Consider the following 21068-nt stretch of genomic DNA (forward strand, 5'->3'; position numbering starts at 1 on the left):
CTCTCTGTGGCCACCAGGATCCAGTGCCAAGCAGCCTCTTCCTAGGGGACTGAGCAGCTAACATTTGGGGCACTTGCCTTCTGCTCCTACGTGCAGAACCTGAATTGTCTTTACAGGGAGCCTACGAAGGGGCCACTGATGGGCATCTATACAGGCTTCTGGAAGTTTCCACCCCATCTATCCCCAGTGTGCCCTTCCCAGAGAGCCCGCTCTCGGGCTCCTGCCCCGCTGGGTGTTCGCAGTTGGGGTGTCTGGCAGAGGTAGGGTGCAGTTAACAGCCGACGCCCTAGGTGCACATGTCTGCGGGGGACCCAGACCTCTCTGCCTCGTTGCCCCGTCTGCGCAGTGAGGGGGGCCCGTCAGTCGGTGTGATGGGCTTAGCCCTGTGCCTGGCACCGTGAAACCCTAGGAGGGGAGGGGGAGATCCAGGACCCCGCGGGCTGTCGGTGCTGGTGGCGGACAGACAGGTGGGAGGACAGATGGCTTCTCCGTGCCGCCGCCTGGGAGTGAAGCCCCCCCAGCCCTCGCGCCTGCCGGCCTTGGCCTGTGCTTGGCCGGGAGCCCGGCCGCCGCCGCGGCCCCGCTTCCTCCAGAAGCGGTCGATAGCCGGCTCCTTCCTGGCGTCTGATTGCCCCTGTCGGCCGCCGTGTCTGCAGGCGGCCCCACACCCCGTAGCCAGGAGAAGGGTGGCAGGTTTCTGAGAAGCTTGTCCTCGGCCGAATTGGGGATGTAGGGGCTGGAAGACGCCCTGGTCCCCACCTCTCCACCCCGCCCCACCTCGCCCCCCGCTGGCCGTGTGATCTGGGATAGGCTGCCGGACCTCCCTGGGGCCTGTTTCCTCCTCTGCGACATAGCTGCAGGACAGTGCCACCTGGCAGGGCTGTGGCGAGCTCTGGCAGTGAGTGCTGTGTGGAGGGGCTGTCACTGTTGCCATGGCCGTGGAGGTTTCGCCTAGGTTCAGCGCAGGCCTCTCTCAGGACTTGGGCTGGAGGTGCATGTGGGCGGGGTCAGGGATGATCTTCAGTTCTCCCCCGACTGTGTGCCCCTCCCCCGACCCTGGGCTCCCTGTGAGAGGGACTGTGTCCCCTCCACTGGGTGGGCTGGCCCCTCTCTTGGTCCACAGCCCCCTGATCCCCCGTCCTGCTCCAGGCCCCGTCTCCTCACAAGCACACCACCCCGCTGCCCCGCCTCCCCGCCACCCCATCACCCCGCCGCCCCACCTCCCCATCGCCCCGCCTCCCCATCACCCCACTGCCCCGCCGTTGCTGGCGGGAAGTGGAGACTTAAGTGAACCTGCCTCTCTGGCAGCTTCAAGCTTGAAGGAGAGCCCGTGCGGGGCCGGCACGCCTCCGCGGTCCCTCAAGAAGGACAATAAAATACCCCAGTGCTTCCTAAATGGAAGGGCTGCAGAGCCCGCCTCCCTCTCGCTCTGGCTGTTTGGGCTGCTCCTACCACAGTGACAGGAATGGGTGTCCCCTGGCCCCCGGGGACAAAGAGGGTCCCCTGTTCGCCTGTTGTGAAAAGTTGTGCCAGGTGGGCCCAGGAGGCTGTGAGAGCGGTGCTGGGTTCTTGCCGCCCCACCACCAACGCCCGAAGTCCCCCAGTCCAACCTGCGGGTACCGCTTCCGGAGTCATGCCTGTCCCTTGGGGGCCGACGCCTGCATCTGCAGGGTCCAGTTTAGGCTTTTGCAGAGCATATCCTGTGGCTTGCTCACTTTGGCCTAGCAGGGTTCACACCACCGGTTGTGGCAGCCACATGTTGGCTCACGTGGGCGTCACTTCCCTTTCTGCAAAGCGGCAGGCAGGCATCTCATCAGGCCCCTGGGCCCTGGGTGACTGTAGAACCTGACCTGACCCCACTGAGAGTTCGAGACAGGAAGGCGGGGGCTGCAGGAGGTCCGTGCAAGACAGAAGTGTCTGCATGCGCAGGCCTTGGGGATGGCCGTGGGGAGCAGGCCCATTTTCTGGATAGGAAGACCAAGCTCGGAGAAAACCGGGGGCCTTGCCCACGGTGCCAGCTGTAGTGGAAGAGCTGGGACCTCAGCCAGGTTTTTGGGCTCTGCCCACCGTACTGTTTTTTAACTTGTTCTTTGTCATGCGGATGCTAACACAGTAAAGTTTGCGGAAAACACAAGGCTGCAGATTAATGAATCATTATAAAGGAGACACTGTAGCCACCTGCCGTCTCCTCCCCCGGGGCGATCGATAACTTTTCTGGCAATGCTCTAGCCCTGGGATCCCAGTGTGTGTGGCCTGGAGTCTGGCTTCTGTGCTCAGCTCAAGCCTGACCTTCCTCCCCGTGGTTGGGCGCATCCGGTTTGTTCTGTGTCATTGCGGGGCGCGCTCCGCGGTGTGAATATGCCACCGTTGGTTTATCCCCCATCTGGTGACGGATCGATGTCGTTTCCAGCTTTATTGCGACTATGAGTAAAGCCGCCATGAGCATTCACGTGTGACTTCACGTCTACTTTGTGTGGACGTGTGTTTTCATTTTTCCCGGGTAAACAGACACCCGGGAGTGGAAATGCTGGGTCATATGGTCGAGCACCGAAGTGTATGTTTCACTTGATAAGAAATAGCCGAAATGTTTCCCAGAGCAGCTGCCCTTGGGGGGTCGCGTGCCGTTGGTCTTTGTTCTTGCCGACACTTGGTTTTGTCTGCCTTTTATTTCGGCCCCGCACCCACGTGGCGGTGCCGCGGCCCCTCGGGGTTTTAATCGGCACGTGCCTGATGGCTAATGACATTGAGCATATTTTCGCGTGCTCGTTGGCCGTCCGTGCGTCCCCTTTTGTGACGCGTTCCCGAGTCTGTCCCCCGTTTTCTGTCGACGTGACTGGCTCTCATTTTCTGTCCCCTTATTATATTCTGTGCTCTAGCTGTCACTGTGCTAGTGTGGACTTTGGAGAGTCAGAGATTCTTGAATGAGAATAGTAGGCCCACTGCTCCCTTGTGTAAGCCTCCTCCGGGAGGTTCCTCAGGGAGTGTCACAGTAACCCTGGGGCCTTGGTGGCCTTGCCCAGCGCGGCTGCCTTCACGACCCCAGCGTCTGGATTGGAGTCCCGCTCTGTGACTCCTCGGCCCTGGGACTGGGGCATGGGACTTGGATTCTCGGTTCCCTTCTCTGTCATGTGGGTCGGAGTGTCGCTCACGGGTTTGTTGTGGAGAATCCTTTGGCCTGATGTCCACAGTGTGCCAGGCCCGTGGGCTTTGCCGTCTCTCCCCACACTGCGACGTGGTCCCGCTGAGCCCCCGCGTGGAGGCTGTGACCGCCACTAACACGACCCCTGTTTTCTCCTGCAGGCCCCCCGGAGTCTTTGGGATACGCGTCTTTGGGATACAGCGTCGCTGGCAGCCGTTTCTGGTAAGTTCACGCCTGTCCCCACTCCCCACTGTCTCTACTGCAGCCGTGTGACTGGGAGCGTCTCATGGGCAGGGGGTGGGGAGCAGCTGTGGAGCCAGACGTCATTTGGTGACTGTGGTGGGGGCTTGGTGTGGCCTTGTAGGAGTCTGACGCCCAGGGTGGGAATGGCTGGGAGAGGCTGTGGGGTCCCCCAGGGAGGGGACATTTCCTGGTTCCCGGTCGAGAGCGTGATTTTCAGATGATGCCTGAGAGAAGGGGTGATGTCTGGCAGGGCACATGTGGGACGTGGGTGTTCTCCGTCTCTGGGGGGTCTCTCCTCAGAAGGACAGCTGCAGGCTTGGGGACGGCAGGGCCTGTGGAAGGGGTCGTGTGCTGGAGTGGCCAGTGTTGGAGGAAGCCCTGGGGCGGGACCCTCGTGTGCCGCCGTGGCCACTGTGCCCACGGAAGGGAGGTGACCTGGGTTCTAGTCCTGACATTGCCACTTTCACGCGGTCACCCAGGACGTCATTTCATCTCTCTGTGTCTTCATTTTCCCGTCCGTAAGATGGGGGCCTAACAGGACCCGTCGCATTCTGCCGTGCCCGTTAAGTGGGCTAATACGGAACAGCGCCTGGCACAGAGTAGGTGCTCAACAAACTAATAATCAGAGCGAGTGCTTTTCATGTGTCATCTGGTTTTGTGACCCTCACAGCAACGCTCCCAAATGGGTTGTTACCCTCATTTTCTAGATGGGGAGACTGAGGCTCACATGAGTCAGCGGTCCCAAGCCTCAACTTGAAGCAAAGAGCTAGGACTTTAACCCCGTGACCCTCCCAGGGACCCCGACAGTAGACCAGTCACAAGGAGTGAAGAACTGCGCGGGGGCCTCGGGGAGTGTGTGGGTGGGCCGGGGGTTGAAATGGGATGGAGAGCGCTTCCTGAGAAGGTGGTATTAGAGCAGAGACCTTGAGGAGGGGACAGAGGGAGCACGCAGGCCTCTGGAGGGGCCCCCGGCAGAGCGAGCGGCCCGCACAGAGGCCCGAGGCTGTATGGACCGGACTCTTGGTTCGTTAGTGCTGCGTGAGTCCCACGGTGGGGTTTCGGGGACAGGCCTCTCTCCCTTGTTCCTGAGCCTTTGGGGCCCCCAGGAAGACCGGCCTTGGAGGCGGCCTGCTTCCTGGCCGGGCCCTGGGCTGCACAGCAGTGGGTATCGCCTTGGAGGCGGGGAGGCGTGGGTGCCACTGTGTGGCGGTCCCCACAGGTGATCAGCCAGGTTTTCCACCTGATCTGCTTGCAGTCGGAGGGAAGGCGGCCTTGCCCGGGTGTTGTCGCCCCCTCCCTGCCGCTGGCCCTCTGTCCTCCGTCCTCCGTCCGTCTGCGGGCCCGACGGGGAGCCTGCCTCCCAGGCTGAGTTATCTGCTTGTCATACCAGCCGTCCGCCCGAGGACGATAAAAGGGCTTTTGTCTGCGAGCACTTAGCTTCCTCCTCTGGGGCGATCCATCACCTCGAGGGAGGAGGCAGACGGGGGAGGGAGGGTCCCTCCCCCTGCGGAGACAGCCTAGTGTTCCCCTGGCTCCTGGCAGGACCCAAGTGGCTCCTCAGCCCAGAGAGAAGGCCTGTCTGGGGACGGGCAGCTGGCAGGGGCTGGGAGGGGGGTGGGTGCTCTGGAGACAGGAACTGTGTGGAGCCTGCTGGCCTTTCTGAGCCCACCCCCCACACCTGGGGAGGCATGGGGGCGGGGTGGGGGGGCGGCATTTCCGAGGAGCCAGGAGAAGAGGTCGAGGGGCTGATGTGTGAGGCGCACGGGGACCGGGGACCGCGTCCGGGACGATCGTGGGGCAGCAGCAAACACTTCCACACTCCCGCGGCGTCTGACTCGTTCTCGGCACCTGGTGGAATCACGTCCTTTAATCCCCAGAGCCACCCGCTCGCTGCCCGCATTGCACAGATGAGGAAACCGAGGCCCAGGGGAGGCGACGCGCTGGCCCCGAGTGTGCAAGTGGCAGAGGGCGGGCTGGACCCCAGGGGCCCCGGCTCCAGAGTCCCCGGCGCCGGCACAGGTCTTTTGAGCAGGTGACCTTTGCGTCGCCCTGGGAGGGGGAGCTGTGAGAGCAGCGGGTGCAGGCAGGCGCCTCGAACCTCTCCCAGCCTGGTGCCTGGTGGCGAATCCGTGAGGGTGAAGGGTCAGGGGGCAGGGGTCGGATGTGCGTGGAGGCTGTCGGAGAATGGAGGACTGGGAAGGCCAGGCTTTCTGGGCGCCCTGGGGAGGGAATGACCAGTTGCATACGTGGCGGGGGGCGGGGAAGGCCCGGCAGAATCGCACCTCTCTGGGTCTGTTTGTCTCTCCTGGGCAGCGAGTCCGCCGGCTTTGTCCTTAGCTGGGGGCCTGGTCCCTCTCTTGGGTGGAGGAGGAAAGGGCAGGAGGTCTCTTTCCTTCCAGTCTAGGGGGCTCAGCCCTGCGCAGGCCGCCCTCCCCCTCCTCTCCTTCCCTTCCCCCCTTCCAGCTCCCTCCGACTCCCTCCAGCCCCCTCTTCCTCCCTCCCCTCCCCTCTCTCCTCCCCACAGGCCACCCTCAGATGACAGCAATTAATGGTGCCTCTGATGGCGGGCTGGGAGGACGGGCTGACAGTTGAGCGTGTCTGCCTGCGGCTGGCCCTCTAATCGGGCCCGGGGGACCCCCCCGCCCCCAGCTCCCAGGCGCCGCCTGCCCACTCCATCACTCACTGGGCAGCCGGAGCTGCCCGAGGGCGCACAGAGCGCTCAGCACCCCCAGCCCCTGCAGCCCCCCGCCCCGCCTCGTCGTCCTTTATTATTGTCATCTCTTTCTTCTCTAAGTGGAGGGGGCTCCCGGGTGACCCTCGTCCTGCCCCAGCGAGTGTAAACGTGACAGCCAGACCTCCAAGGCGCCCTCCTCCCGGATGTCCTCTCCACTGGCCAGCTCCTGTCCCCAAACGACCTCCCAGGCAGTGCCGTGCCGCCCCCCAGGGCCGCCCCCTCCCCACAGGACACCCGTCCTTTTGTGCCTGTGCTCTTGGGCGGAGCCGAGGCGCCGTGCCCTGTCCTGGACAGCAGGCTTCGATTGAATGCCGGAGACTTAGCAGCCTGGAGCCTTCGGTGATGGGGCAGCTGCCCAGGCCTGGATCTTGTCTGGTGGGGGCTCGCGTGTGTCGGGGTGACAAGGACGCTGAGCCAGTCCTGCCCTCCTGGGCCTGGCGCTTGCTGTTTACCATTTTGCAGCAACAGTAACGAGGCCCGTGCCGCGTGCCAGGGACGGCTGCTGACCTCTCCCTGTTCACTGCACACCAGCTCTCCCAGGAGCCGTGTGTAACCCCGCCTTTGTGCACGGGGAGCCCGACAGGCAGAGGCACACCCTGACCTTCCTTGTCCAGCGCCCATAAATCGGGCTTAGGGAGCTCAAGGGGACGGTGACCGAGCCAGCAGGCCTGGCCTGGAAGTAGGGAAATAGTCCCTGGGCCCTGGGCTGGGATTAATGGTGCTTATTATTCTGTTACAGTTTTAAAAATTCAGCCTCATCGAGATGTCGTCGCCCGTTTTAAAGGTTCAGTTCCACGAGCTGAGACAAATGTAAACATTCGTACAATAAGCACCACAATCGAGATACAGAGGGCTCCCATCATCCCCCAGGGAATCCGCATCCCCCCACCGGAAGCATCTGCTGATGTCGTAGACGTCCTAGAATCTTCTGGATTCCATACTAAAGCTGTAGAATACGTACTCGCTCGTGTCGGGCTTCTCCCTCCCCGCCCGGCTTCGAGGTGCGTCCGTGTCTCGCGTGTATCGGGTCGCGTGTGTTTTCGGCCGCGTGCGTGTATCACAGGCCACGTCTCCGTTCACGGGCTGACGGACACTTGCGTTGCTTCTCGGCTGCTTTTGGCTGTTACGGGTGAAGCTCGAACGTGTTCGTGCCTCTCCGTGCCGTGTCCTGCCGCGTCGCGTTGGCTGAGGCCGCGGGCGGCACTGGGTGGCAGCAGTTGGGTTTTCATGGCTACCTGGTCGTAGGTGTTGTCCCCAGCCTTTCACAGACGAGGAGACTGAGGCTCTGGGCGGTCAGGCGACTTCCCTGCAGTCACTCGGCAGGAGTCGGGGCCCTTTTTCCTCCTCCGCGCCGGGAAGTGCCGGCTCCATTTGCTACACCGATGCGTTTGCCGGTAGAGAGGCTCACGCCTGTGACTGGTGGCGGGTGGGGACAGAGCCACGCTTCCCCCTCCAGGGTCTCCTCTGCTGGAGAGGTGAGGGTGTGAAGGAGGGTCCTTGTCTTTGGGGTCGAGCTCTGTCCATGGGCGCCGAGCCCTGTCGCGTGCACTTCAGGCCTGGGTGACTCTGTCGTCTGCCGGGAGCTGTTTCGGGGCAAGGCAGAGGCATGAAATGTGGACGCCCAGGCATGGGGGTGGTGACAGAGAGGGGGCCTCCTCCCCATCCTCCCTCGCCTGAGGGGTGTTAGCAAAGATGATTTTTCGGGGAAAGAGGCCCACAAATTAAATAAGCAATCCCGTAAATAAATAAGTAATGAAGTTAGTGGGGTGCCTAATTACATCAAATTCGTAATTATGGATGGATGCCTGCCCGATAATTGTACTTGTTTTTAATCTCCAGCTCTGACATGTGCCTCCTTCCATCTGAGGGTGATCCCTGCCCCCCAGCTGGAGGGAGGAGGGAGGCGCTGCCTTTCTGGGGGGGTGGGGGCGGGGTTCCCAGCGAGTCCCAGGGGTCCCGGTGGGCTTGTCTTTCTCCTGCATTCGGGGTTGTAAATCTACGTAGGTTTTGAAATTGGCGCAGACGACAGCGATAATGATAATGGTTTATCATGACGATCGTGTTTCTCTCTACATGTTATAGTTTATTTAATCTTCCCAAACCCCCTGCGAAGCAGGGATTATCATCATCCTCACTTTACAGGTGAGGAAACTGTGGAACAGAGAGGCTAAGTGACTTGCCCGAGGTCGCACAGCCAGTGAGATCCTAATCCCAGAGCCCGCCTCCCTCTCTCTGCTGCCTCTGCCTCCGGGTCGTCCTGCGTGGGACGCTGAGTGCCGGCCCTTGGCTTTGTGCACTTTTCGATGACTTTCCAGGGCCGTCCTTTAGAGGAGATGCTAGTTTAGGGTAGCTCAAGGCCTCAAGAGACCACGTCATCTCTTCCGCAGCTGCTGTGAATCCAAACAGAAAACATCCTGAACCGTAAAATAAAATTGTGTTTCGTTTCATTTAATCGCAAAGTCGGTCCACTTGCTGAAATTTAAATAGCTTCTTCCTGGTCTTCTCTTTGATTTGCCGGCTTTTGGGGGCACTCCCAGTCCTGCCGTGGGACTATGGCCATGCTCGTTAGACCCACTTTCCAGATGAGGAAACCAAGGCTCAGGGAGGTGGACGGACTTGCGTGGGGTCACACAGCCCGTGGGTGGGGGAGCGGGCATTCTCACCAGCTCTTACCACCTGGCTAGGGAGACGGAGCCTACCTCAGGTCCCTGGTGTGTGTGTGGGGGGCCCCTCTCCCGTCCGAGAAGCGAAGGGGCCGTGTGTGCCAGGGGCTGGCTTTGCCGGGGTCCGTGCTGTGCTGGGTGACCTCAGCCAGCCCACCTCATTTTGGGGACAGAAAGGATGGGGTGCCCGGGGGCGGCGTTACTGTCACATGCTGCCCCTGCAGACCCCAGATCCCCAGCCGGAGTGGACACCTGTCCCTTCACGGTGCACTCCATGTTCTGGCCTTGTGGGGGGCGGTCGGGACAGAGCCCTTGAGATGCCTGGGCCTCTACCGGGAAGTGTCCTCTGCAGGCCACAGGGAGCGGACACACCTCCCTTTCGGGGGTGTGTTCATACAGCCAGCCGGGGCCTGCGTTTCTGGGGCTCTGGCAGGGGCTGTGGCTCGGGCCGGCGTGGGGTATGCCTTCCTTGTGCTGAGCCCGGGCCGGCGGGGGATCTTCCACTCATTGCGGGCAGGGACGGAGAGGGGAGTGGAGCGCAGACTCGCAGGAGGAGTTGTGTGTGTCCCTGGCAATCTCAGGAGGCTGCCTGGAGGAGTTTACCATTATACAAGCACGCTGCATAATGGTGAACCTGCCTCGCAGGAATCGGTGTGTGAAGCGCTTCAGACGACTTGGCGCAGAGCAGACACTGCATTGTTTACCAGCGCTGACATTTCCTGACCGTTGGCTTGCCTCAGCGCCACGGGAGAGCCTGTCACTGTCACCGTTGATATTAACTCGAATTCCTAATGATTCCTAAGCATTGACTCCGTGCCAGGCTGTGTTCTAAGTGTATCATGCACACTCACCAACGGGCTCCTCGTGGCAGTCCTGTGAGCCAGGTGCTATTACTGTCAGCCCCGTTTTATAGGTGGGGAAGCTGGGGGCACAGGGAGGTTAAGCGACTTGCCCAAGATCACACAGCTGGCAGAGCTGGGATTCGAACCTGGACGGCTTGACTCCACGACACCTGCTGTCAATTGTGGGGACTGTGCAGGCGCCACCTGCAGCCCTCCTTCATCTCGGAGCCAGACTGGATCTCTTGGCAGGGCCGCCCCGGCTGTGGGCCAGCTCCATGTGCCACGTAGGGCCCCGAGGCATGCAGCAGCTGCTCTGGCTGGCTGGGACTGGTCAGGACGTGAGAGCTTTGCTTCCTGCCTCCCCGCAGCCAGCCTGGTGTCCCCATGGCCTCCTGGGGGAGGGAGTACACAGCAAACGAGATGCCAGGGGCCGATGGGGAGATGGGCAGCGCAGACGACGAACACTGGACTGCAGGTCCGAGACATCATTGCCGTGGACCAGTGCGGGGCGGGGAGGGTGGGGCAGCCCTCGTTCCGGAGGGCGGGGTTCACTTTAGGTAGAGGAACTAAGGGTGGTCTCCGAGGGGGTGGCCTTTGAGCTGGGACCCGGACAGTGAGAAGGAAGCAGACTTATGGAAGGAGAGGGATGAGCCGTGCAGGTCGGGGAGCAGCGGGCGTGCACGCCCTGTGGCGGGTGCTCGCGGACGCTGAGGAGGCCTGCACGGCCGGAGCTGGGCCGGGCCTCCGGGACCGGTTCTGGATCGGAGGCTGCGCTGTAGTCCGCAGGGCTTGGCCCTTTTTCCCATTTAAGGCAGAAGTTTAATGCCTTTTGCTTTTCCTTTTTGCTCTTTTGCTATTTATTTACATTTATGGAGCCCACGGAATGTTCCAGACATTTGTAGGCCTCTGGGATCGGAATGATGGAAAAGTCGGACCTTGGCCACCCATGCCTTGGAGGAGCCGAGCATCCAGAGAGAGTGTCAGTTACACAGGTGCCACCGAGGGCGCTGGCGGTCATGGGGACAGAGTTCAGGTTACTTATTGCTGGAGCGTAGCACGGCCCGAGGCTTCCTCGGGCAAGCCTCAGGGAGGCACCCGAGGGTGACCGGGGGGCTCCTGCCTGAGCGTGGCAGAGGCACGCTCGGGCTGCCTCAGGCCGCAGGGAGAACCCACGGGCGCTCCCAGCGGCAGAGTCCGGGGCTGGGCGGGTTCAGGCGTGGCTGGATCCAGGGCCTCGCACCCCCGTGCCTTGGGGAGCTGTCTCTGCCCTCGCTCCGCTGCCTTTGTTCCGGGCCGTGTTCTCAGGCAAGTTTCTGCCACCAGCACAGCCAGCCACGGGGAAGGAGAGTCACCCAGCCGCGGGCACGTCGCTCCTCGCCATCGTCCATTCCTCGCCGAGTGAGGCCTTCAGCGCCATTCACCGTTTTCAGCGGGGCGGGGGGCGGGGTGGCCAAGGTCGGGGGAAGGGGTGACCCAACCCAGGCCCAGTCAGAGAAGGGGGGTGGGGAACATGGCGAACCGGCATGTTGGGCATCCTTCGTTTTTTTGACGAGAGACGCTGGAAATCTGGATTTTATAAGCAGTGTCCTAATTTTTAAAAAACATCGCGTGTGCCAAGAGCTTCCCTGTTGGCCACAGCTGACTGTCATCATTTTGTGGCCTATGTTCCCAGCTGTGACTTTTATCTCAAAGTATTTTGCCGTCTGTGGTCTGGGCAGAATGTCCCATGGAATGTCCCGGAAGGTCCCAAGGCTTCAGAAGTCACGTTTAACGCCCCTGGAAGTGCTCTTCCCGAAAGTCCGCCCCCGAGGCCTCCGCAGTTCCGCCGAGTGCCCTCCTCTTGGGCTCTAAGAGACAGTCACGCCTCGTGGTCGGTGACACAGACTCGAGCACGACACTCGGGGCTCACACCCCCCTCTGCCACTTCCCAGCTGCGTGCCATCGGGCAGGTCGCCCTACCCCTGTGCCTCAGTTTCCCCTCCTGTAACGTGGGCATGGCAGTACCCTGTGGGTTTGTGGGGGTCTACAGGCGCACGCGCAGAGGCTGGCCCACCGGGAGTGGGTGTGTGCCTGGCTGGTAAGGCCTGGGCTTCGGGCTTGGGTCCTGGCATCTGCTGGCGGTGGCCAGGAGCATTCTCGGACGCTCCCTCCTTCCTCCTCACCTGCCAGGCTGTGTGGGCTCCTGGGACCCCAGACAGAGCAGGCAGCCGCTGCCCCTGGCCCCAGCCATCCCCGCTGGGTGCTCTGGACATGAGTCTTGAGCGAGCAGTTAGCTCTGCCTGCTGACAGCTCACAGCTGCTGCGGGTAGGGGCGGCCCCTTTAAAAATAAAAACAGTACACAGAGAGACAGTCCCAGTGTGGCCAGGGGTTTAGCCGTACACGTCGGTGCCTGGATGAAGTGACCGGGAAGCATGATGCATTCTGGTCTGGGGAGGTCTCCGTGTCAAGGAGTCCCTGTGAGGTGGCTCGTGGGTGCCTCTCGCAGGGAGGGGATTCCTTGGGCTCTGTTCCTAGTGGCCAGGCTGGAAGAAAGCTAGCTGCGGGCCCCTGGGGGGCCTCCTCCAGGGCCCCCCAACCTGCCCCAAGCTTCAGGCCTGGTTCCCCAGAATCCTTGCGGAAAGGGGCGGGGGCGGGGGCGGGGTGCGGGCATGCATGGCTCTGGGCATTTCATGCTGCCAAAGAATTTCAAGTCTTGATTGCAGAGGATGGAGTAGTGGCCCTAGGGTGTCGGTCCCCTCAGAACCGCGACTGTGACCTTGTTTGGGCAAAGGGTCTTTGCGGATGCAGTCGAGTTAAGGATCAGGATGAAATCGTCCTAGATGGCAGTGGGCCTTAAATCGACGACAGAAGTTCTTATGAGAAGACACGGAGGAGGAGGCCATGTGACCGGAGGCAGAGGTGGGAGTGAGGCGTCCGGGAGCCACCGGAAGCCGGGAGAGGCAAGGAGGCGTTGCCCCTCAGCGGCTGTGGGGGAACGGGCCTGCCCGCACCCCGATTCGGGGCTGCTGGCCTCCAGAACTGTGCGAGAGTCAGTCGCTCCTGTTTTAAGCCACCCAGTTTACGGTCAGCAGCCCCGGGAAACTGAAGCACTTGTGAATTTTATTTTAATCACCTTTAAAATTTAAAGACCTGTTTGTGGCCTCTGGGCCCTACATGGCCTGGAGCCGTGGGAGGCTGACCTTCCCAGCCAGGCTGTCCCTCTGCTCATCCTTTCGCACCATGCTGGCCTCCGGGCTGCTCTGGAACTCACCTCGGGGCCTTCGTCCTGGCCGGGTGCTCTCCCCGGGGGATTTCCACATCCCTCTCGCTTACTCCGCCTGGGCCACCGTGGAAGTGTCACTGCCCCAGAAACCACGCGTCCACGGCAGCTGTCACTCCTTGGATTGCACCACGTCTTTATCTGCCGTCGACGTTCTCGGCTCTCTGGGAGTCAGCTCTGCGAGGGCCGGGAACTTTGTCTTGTCTGCCGCTGTAGGCCCCGTGCCCAGCGTGTACAGTTGGGGCTCAGTAAATGTTTGTCGAACATCTGACGACTCCAGGCCTGGGGTCAGGGACGCTTATCAGTGGGGAGGTGGACGTGCTTTCAGAAAGAGAGTAAACTGGGCCTCAAGGGGGCCCATTTTGCCAGTCGCCATCACGTACAGTGAGCCGCTTTGACGTGAACGATTCATTAGTTTTCAGTGCATTTATAATGTCTGACAGCCTTCACCTCTTTCTAGTTCTCAAATGTTTTCGTCACTCCGAGGGGACTCCCCGTACCCATTGGCAGTCACTCCCCCGTGTGTCCCTCCCCACCCCCGGCAGCCACCACTCTGCCGCTGCGGGTTTGCCTGTTCTGGGTATATCACGTGTATGGGATCACGCGCCGCGTGGCATTGTGCGGCTGGCTTTCTCCCAGCGTTACGTTTTCGAGGTTCGGCCACTTTGTAGCGTGTGTAAGTGCATCACTCTTTTTTATGGCCAGATAATATTCCGTGGTGTGGGTGTCCTCAGGTGGGAAAGGGGGTAGTCACCTGCCCACGTCTCGGATGCTGGGGCGCGGGACAGGGAAGCAGGAGGTAGAAACAGTGGACGTTTCCGGTGCCCTCCCCACCCCCCAACCTCATCTCCGCGTGGACGGGAAGTGAGCGGGGATGCCTTTCACTCAGGCCTGGATGCGAAGCGGGAGCGGGACTGTGGGTCCCCCAGTCTGGTCCTCTAAGCCCCCAAAGGCGTAGCTTCCGTTGTCCCCGAGAGGCGGCAGACAGGTGTGGCCCCATTTTGCAGCTGAGCAGGCTGATGCCTGCAGAGGTCGGGGGCCTTTCCCAGGAACCCCTTTGCCTCGCCGCTCATGCCTCGTGGCCCCCGTCCCAGCGTATCCTGTGACATCTTTACTGATCTTTCCCACCGTCCCCAAAGCTATTCCTGGAAGTAGCATGTTGGTGAACTGGCCGGAGGACACTTTTTGAAGTACTGAGGAGCGGTCACTGGTCACCGTCAGGCTTGGGGAATGAAGAGTTCTGTCGCTAAGCAGACGGCCACGTGCTTATTCTGACATGAGCTCAGTTTCGGCCTCTGGCTCAGTCTAGAGGGAGCAGCGAGTAGGTCCTGCAGGTGTTTGGTGATTTGCTGTCTCCATGCCGTCCCCCCGCAAAGCCCCTCCGCTGCCCGGCACAGGAAGTGACCATGCAGTGACACGGCCCAGTATGGAGCCGGCTCGAAGCACGGAGAGCCCCTGGGATTCGGAGGAGCTGCCCCTGGTTCCAGCGCCGGCCTCCGCGAAGGCCTGGGTGCAGGTCCGTGTCCAAGACAAACAGCGAGGAACAAAGGGGACCGGTGAGTGCTGCTCAGGTGCTTCCCGGCCGGGTCTGGCGGGGCTGGTTTGGCCCGTTCCTCAGATGTGTCTCTGGACGGTCACGGTGAGAGCCAGCGGGCAGGAAGACAGCGCCCAGATCTGTGGTCTAAACGTGGATTTTGGTCACTCACGCCTTCCCGTGCCTCAGTTTCCCTACCTGTAAAAGAAGGCTTGGGAGCAGAAAAGTTCCGGCCTTCGCTCTCAGAGCAGGTGCTTGCTCGGAAGGGGCTGGCGGTGAGCCGCTGAGTCGACACGCTTGTGGCCTGCGTGCGGGTCTCTTTGCTGGTCTCCTAGCAGACGTCCCTGTCCCCTGGCTAGACAGACCAGTGGCCATGGCCCTTTGCCACATGCAGAGCTAGTCTGCCCCAACCCTCTGGCTCCTTGCTGACCACACCACGTGGCGTGGTGGGGGCAGGCCAGGCTGACCCTGTTCAGACTGCGGCCGCTTTCCAGCTGTGTGACCTTGGGCTGGCCACTTTGCTTCTCTGAGCCCGTATCTTCTCTGCGTTGCGGGGGGGACGGGTTCAACATCGCACCTGCCTCCTGCCGCACAGTCGTGAGGACAGGGGTGACAGGTGCAGCGGTCACGCAGTGCCAGGCGCACGTCAGCTTCTGTCGTCGTTAGGCTCTTTTGGGGCGCCCGCTGTGCCCTCGCCTTTCCCGTCGCCCCCTGACCTCATCTGCTGGCTCTTCGTGGTCGCTGCGCCTCCTGCCCTGCATCTGCGCCCCGCGGGCCCCTTGTCGTCACTCAGGATGCCATCTTGGGCCGACGTCTCTGGGCCCAACTCCTGCTGGGGTTGCTGGGGGCAGGGGAGTGACTCTGGGAGGCTGCGTCAGGGACCCTCTGGTTCCTGGCAGCTGCGGCAGCCTCTCCCGACGCCTGGACCCGGCTGCTCCGAGCGCTGTGCCCGCCCCGCTGCAGATGGCAGGCTGACACCCAGAGAAGCTCAGACTTGTCTCTGAGTCACACAGCTGCTGCAGCCAAGGTTCAGACGCCTGGCCGGCCACCAGAGCGTCCATTTCAGCCTGCGTGCGGGGGTGTGTGTGTGTGTGTGAGTGTGAGTGTGTGTGTGAATATGCGTGTGTGTCTGGCTGTGTCTTCACTCTCTGGGGTCATCTCGTTCAGAATACCAGTGTGAGGGGCTCATGTTTGCTTTTCCTGAGATTCCAAAGACAGAAATATTTTAAAGGCAGAGCCTGCCCTCTGGCCGTGTCACCCTGGAGACTGGAAGACTGGGACGGGGCGGGGGCGGGGGGCGGGGGCAGCGGCTTTGGTTCCAGGAGGAGGCAGGTGGGCCGGGCCCCGGGGTGGATGGTCCAGCTGGGAGGAAACGGGTTAAAGGAGGAACATTGGGCCCGGAGCTCGCTTTCCCTGCAAGCCAGCGAGGGAGGGAACAGTGAAGAGGTTTTTCTGCCGAGCTATAAAAAGGTGTCCCAGTGTTTCAGCTCCTGAGTGTCGGCTGGAAGCCCGCCAGGGTTACCATGGCGATGAGGAATTATTACTTACTGCCAAGGCTGGGAGAAAAAGCTCGTACTTTTGGCTCCCCAACAGGAGTGGACTTATGTAATTCCCTGTGTTTATAGGCCCGAGTGGCAGGAGGCAGGAAGGATCGCCGAGGCCCGGCCTCGCGTTGGTGGCCCTGTGCTGTCCCTTGCTGGGCCGGGAGGGCCCCGTGTCGGGGGGCCTCGGGAGCGGGCCTGGGGGGCGGCCTGGCTGCAGACGCGCCCGCAGGGCCTCCCCATCCGGGGGAGCCCGTAGTCTCGCGGGAAGGCGGAGAGGCCGGAGGGGCTGTCCTCTGCCGGCGCCGGGCCTGTGGGAAGGATGGTTTGACGCTGGACGCGGCGTGTCCCCTGGAAGCCGGCGGAAAGGTCTGTGTGAGGGCCCCGCCGACCCGCCGCTGGCACGTTTTCCTCGTCCTTCTTTTCTTCCCTTTTTTCTTTTTTTTTTTTGTGGGAGAGTTACTTCAAGTTGTGTTTGGAGCTGACTCCAGTGTAAGGCTGGTCATGTGCTCGGTAAGAGAAGTTTCTGGGCTCGGCGGTGGGCAGCGAGCCGCAGTGGCCGGGTCACCGGCCGAGGGGGGCCGTGTCTCACGGTCGGACGGGGACCTGGGCCAGGGGGACCCCCGGGGACGGTGGCTCTTCTGCCAGGCGCCCCTGTTCTGCCCAGCGCGGTGGCCCAGGGCAGGGTGTGGGCCCCGGCGGTCGGTGGGAGTGGACAGTGGGCTGGCCATCTAACAGCCAGAGTGGCTGAAGTCCCAGAAGAGGGTGTCGAGAGGGGGTGGCCCAGTGGGACAGTGCTTGGCTGTTGTCCATGGGAGGGGACCGTGAGCAGAGTAGGGGGATCTGGGCGGTCCCGATCTGCCCTTCGGCGTTGGCCGCCAGGAGTGCCCTGGGGGTGCCGGGGTTTGGGGGTGCAGCAGGGGAGGGGGCCAGGTGCAGGCAGTGCTCGCATCCCCGGCCCTTGGCTCCCACCGCGGTGGTGCTTGGCCGGGTGCCCGTGTCTGCTTTGAAATCAGCACCGCCGGCCCGGGCTTGCCCAGGCCCTGGCAGCCGGGAGCCGGGCTGAACACTGGAAAGTTGGAAGTGCTGCCCCAGCTACAAGGAGCCCTCAGTTGCCAGCGGGGGGCGGGGTGGGGGGATGAGGGAGAGACTGTCCCGAGGCGAGGTGAGGGTGTGCTGGGACCCGGGAGGCCGCCGCTCGGCGCGCGGGGGTGCCACGGCCGCGTCTGAACCCCGGTCCCACCCCCTTCACTCCACATGGCCTCACCTGTGCGGGCCTCAGTTTCCTCATCCGTGAGACGGGGCCGTAAAGGGGCCACCCAAGGACGGGGCTACGTGAGATGAGGGGCGGCCTCCTGGCTCACGCTGGAGCCAGACGGCCGGGCTCGGTGTTCCCGCCGGACAAATGGACGCACACTCTGTCTCCACCCCACAAGTTGCCGTGTGGCCTAAGGGGGCTGAGACGTGGCCCTGCCCCACCCTTCACGACAGTGCGACCTCGGGGGTCACGGAGCCTCAGCTGTCCTCTGTCCTCTGTCCTTCCGTCTGCGTGAGCCGCAGCAGGCGCGCCTCGGGGGAATCAGGACAAACCCCGCCCCGGGCAGCGGGTGTCAAGACACGGCCAGGAAGTGCAGAGCGGCCTGGACTTAAGTTAGTTCTGTCTGGGGCTCCAGCCATTGATTTTTCTTCCCTTCCCTGTTGAGAGCCCTCCCAACCCCAGGGTGGGTGGCCGGGTCCTTCCCAGCCCCAGGATCTGTCTGCATTTGTCCCTGGGCTGGCTTCCCCAGTACCTGCCCCCCCTCCCCCTCCATGCCTGTTCTTCCCCGTCTCCCACCCGACCTGGGCCAGACACCCCGACAGTGCACAGTGTGGCCTGGGGGCTGGGCGGGCAGGACTGGCTCTCCCACTGAGGGTGGCAGAGGCTCTGTGTTTGTAAGTGACACCGGATGCTGGGCTGGTGGCTGGCTCTGGACCTCTCCTTTTGGGCCAGCAGGAGCCAGCAGGGAGTCTCCTGATGTCCAGGCCGCCCACGCCAGCTGCCTGCTGTCGGATTGTCCTCAGACCTCTCCCGGGGACCTCGGGAAAGGCCTCTGCAGCCCGGGGTCCCCGCATGTCCCCTCGCTGCCCCGAGGCCCCCTCAGTGCCCACAGTATGGGGTCCGCCCCTGCTGCACCCTGGTCTCGTGACGCGATGCCCCCACACTGAGAAAGTTGTGTGTGGTGGTGGATAGCAGAGTCGCACCCCAGACCCTTGTGATGGCCACACTGCCCTGAGGTCGGAGCGCGCAGAGCCCAACGCGCAGTCAGACGCTCAGACACGCTCAGCAAGTGCGTGTGGGACGGGGCAGCTGGGTCGGCGTCCGTTTCCCGGCTGGCTGTCGGTGCCGACGTCCAGTTCTGGAGGGCCGGTTACACCGGGGGGAGCCGGCTCAGGGGCACGCGGGGTCTTGCTGCATTATTTCTCCCAACTGCACGTGACTCCGTGGTGACCTAACAGAGGAAGAGCACAGGCGGGGGGCCGGGCTGCCCTGCGTCCGAGCCCGGCCGCCTCAGAGCAGGCTCAGCACCCCCAGCCTCAGTTTCCTCATCTGCAAAATGGGGTGGTGCTTAGCGGCTTGCAGGGCTCGTACGCAGGTCGATGAGCTGGCCCGTGCTGAGCGCTGCGTGTGCGGGGAGGTGCTGCTGCCAGTGTCCCCACTGTCTGTGATGCGGTTGCTGCGGCGTGTCCGGCACTGTCTCACTTCATACCCGCATCCGCAACGGGGAGGGTGGGTGCTTACATCCCCGCTTCTCAGGGGATGAGGCCCAGACCCCGGCCCAGAGCCGGGGTGTGGAGGCCCTTGGGCTGGGTGACCTTGGGGGAGTTGCTCACCCTCTCTGAGCCTCAGTTCCTGCCTTTCCTCCTCACCTGCAGGCCAGGCCAGGCGGCCAGGCTAGGTGGTCAGGCCGGGAGGGGGCTGGGCTCGTGACCTGTGAGGGCCAGACAGCTGTGACCTCGGGCCGTCACCTCTCAGCCACCTCCTCTGAGGGCTCTGTTTGCAGTGGTCAGCCTTGCTCTGTCCTCAGGGCGGCATTGGGCGGGGAGGGGGCCCTCACGCAAGGAGCCCCTTCTGGAGCGAGCTGCCTGCATTACCCTCGGCTGGCGCTTCCGCACGGGAGATGCAGTCCGGTGCAGCCAAAGCTAATCTGAAGGTGGCCCTTTCTCCAGCGGCTCCCGAGAGAGAGTCTGCCGATGGCTGGCCCCCTTCCAGCTGGCTCAGTACCTGGTCTTGGGCCTTCAGGTGGCCCAGGAGCTCCAGGCAAGGCTTGCTTTATGCCTAAAGATGCTGGAGGGTTCCAGAGCATCCAGGCTGGGGCTGGGCGGGCGCCTGCTGGGCCTGGCGGGTCTGTGCTGCTGTGAGGGTGTTCCGCCATCGTGTTGGGGTGATGGAGGCTTGTGCCTGGGTCCCAGGGGTGTCTGTCAGAGTTCGGGCCTCAGGCTCTGGGCTTTGCTGGGCGGGGCCTGAAGGGGCAGGAGGCGGGGCTGGGCTGGGGGCAGCACGTGCCTCTGCAGTCTCTTGGATGCCCCAGTCACCTGCCTCAGGACCTTTGTGTGTGCTGTGCCCTCTTCCCGGAATACCCTCCCCGAGACCTTCACAGCCTTCCCTCATGTAGGCCTCGGCTCAAATGTCGCTTCCTGAAAGAGGCCCCTGTCCCCCTTCGTCACTCCCTGCCACCCCGCCATTGTCACCACCTAGGGTTTATCGAGCGTCCATCCGCCACGCCCCGTCCCTCAGGATTTTGTTCGTCTTGGTCACCACTGTGTCCCCAGTGCCCTACAGGTAGTAGTTGCTGAGCAAACGGCTGTGCCTGGTTCACTGTCCCCCACAGTCTGCGGACCTGGGCCTGTCCCTTCCCAGTGAGTGGGGCCTTGCCGGGGAAGCGCCTCCAGCCTTCGTCCAGGCCAGTCACACGTCCGAGGGCTCGGCCAGGGAGGCCCGGGCACCTTGACCTGGGATTCATGCTGAGCTCACCTCCCTCCATCTCAGAAGCTCTTCGGCTGAGGATCATGAGTGCGTTTTGGGGGCACTCTTAGAAAACGGGTCTTTCAGAAAGCAGTTGTGTTTGCTCAAGAATGCCCCCTAGGAACCCACCGAGCACCCCCAGGAAGTCTGCATTACCTAGATGAAGTCAGAGGGGTGAAGCTCGTGAGCAAGGAAAGTGGGGACCCCGTGGGGACCGGGGTGCAGGGGAGCGGCGCAGACAGCATCAGCTTCATGACAAGTGGGGCAGGCATTCTGTGCACCTGAGTCATTTGAGTCCTGATAACCCCGTGAAGTGGGCCTTGAATCAGCCTCTCCAGATGAGGCACAGAGAAGGCCCACAGCTGGCCCGGAGACACACAGCATTCATGGCTATTCCTGACAGGTGGCTGCGTTTCGTGTGCAGGTGTTCCTGGGCCCCGGGGATGCCCAGCGCGTTCAGGGGTTATCCTCCCGTCCTCAGAAGGCCCTTTTGTCATCCCTGTCCCAGAGGACAGTGGCTCGGCTATGGAGGAGGAGGCGGGATTCGAACCCAGGCTCTAGGAGGGCCCTCCTCCTGGGGGTCCAAGAGAGCCCTGTTGGGGCCAGACTTGAGGCCGGAACTGCCCCAACTCTTCGGGAAGGCAGGGAGTGGGATTCTCAGTGTGGCTCAGAAGCTGGAGGCAGGAGGGGCCGCCCCCTTGCTCGGAGTCGTGCATTTGCATGACAATGAGCCCTTTGTCCCCGGGTGCAGCCTCCTTCCCAGGCTAATAACATAATTCCCGGCCTGTGAAGTCATAATGGGCCCTTTCTGCGCTGGGTGGGCGGCTGGGTGGGCAGCTGCGTGGGCCGGGCCGGGCAGGGCGGGCAGGAGCAGGAGAGGTGGCGATTGCCGGCCAGGCGCTCCCCTTCGCCCTCCGGCCAGGCGGCATCTGCGCCCACCGGCACGGAGTGAGCGGGACTGAGAAGCGTCTGTGGCCGTCGTGTGTCCGGCCCTCTGTGCTCAACCACTGGGAGCCTCTCCTTGGCCTGTGAGGTGGGGGTGAGTCATGAAGCCGGCCTTCCCCCAAGAGGCGTGGGTGTGAGAGTCCCTTGTCAAGCCCGGGACGGCA

At 62.6% G+C, this 21068-nt stretch overlaps 1 protein-coding gene across 1 annotated transcript in view; it reads left to right on the forward strand.

The window, feature by feature from the left end:
* The first annotated feature begins 3294 nt into the window (after positions 1–3294).
* NCOR2 (nuclear receptor corepressor 2) overlaps positions 3295–21068 on the forward strand; it is a 165081-nt gene continuing 147307 nt past the window's right edge. Inside the window, exon 1 of the mRNA XM_025045498.1 lies at positions 3295–3361. The gene's annotated coding sequence lies outside the window, so the exon portion shown is untranslated. The remainder of the gene's footprint in view (positions 3362–21068) is intronic.

The sequence above is a fragment of the Pteropus alecto genome, unplaced genomic scaffold (genome assembly GCF_000325575.1).
Source record: "Pteropus alecto unplaced genomic scaffold, ASM32557v1 scaffold213, whole genome shotgun sequence".
NCBI lineage: Eukaryota > Metazoa > Chordata > Mammalia > Chiroptera > Pteropodidae > Pteropus > Pteropus alecto.